This window comes from Manacus vitellinus, unplaced genomic scaffold (assembly GCF_001715985.3).
Source record: "Manacus vitellinus isolate BGI_N305 unplaced genomic scaffold, ASM171598v3 scaffold_13_pilon, whole genome shotgun sequence".
In the NCBI taxonomy this organism is placed as follows: Eukaryota; Metazoa; Chordata; class Aves; order Passeriformes; family Pipridae; genus Manacus; species Manacus vitellinus.
Window position 1 is genome coordinate 11638532 of NW_021938999.1, and position 204 is coordinate 11638735.

A 204-nucleotide genomic window follows, 5' to 3' on the forward strand; every position below is an offset into this window, starting at 1 on the left:
TGGCTGTTTATTAGGCTTTGATTCTCTTCGCGTGTTGCGCCTTCCCCGGCGCTTGTTCCGCTCCGTGTGGGAGCAACAAGTGTGGGGTCGCTGCCGGAGGGGGAGCAGGAGCGCGGGGAGATCAACCCCAGTTTAGCGTTGCCGCCGCGGTTATCGCCTCCGGGAGCAGCGGGACTGTGTCTAATGTGACCGGACACGTGCGTC